This window comes from Corvus kubaryi, unplaced genomic scaffold (assembly GCF_017639235.1).
Source record: "Corvus kubaryi isolate FWS band 111438036 unplaced genomic scaffold, C.kubaryi_AGA036_p1.0 138, whole genome shotgun sequence".
NCBI classification, from domain to species: domain Eukaryota; kingdom Metazoa; phylum Chordata; class Aves; order Passeriformes; family Corvidae; genus Corvus; species Corvus kubaryi.
The window spans coordinates 22278430-22278798 of NW_024580672.1; positions in this window are offsets into that span (position 1 = coordinate 22278430).

Consider the following 369-nt stretch of genomic DNA (forward strand, 5'->3'; position numbering starts at 1 on the left):
GACAGGGACAGGGATATAGGGACAGGGATAGGGACAGGGCTATAGGGACAGGGATAGGGACAAGGATAAGGGCAGGGACAGGGATATAGGGACAGGGATAGGGACAAGGATAAGGGCAGGGACAGGGATATAGGGATAGGGACAAGGATAAGGACAGGGATATAGGGACAGGGATATAGAGATAGGGACAAGGATAAGGGCAGGGACAGGGATATAGGGATAGGGACAAGGATAAGGACAGGGACAGGGATACAGGGACAAAGATACAGGGACAGGGCTATAGGGACAGGGATACAGGGACAGGGCTATAGGGACAGGGCTACAGGGACGGGGCTACAGGGCTACAGGGACAGGGATACAGGGCTATAG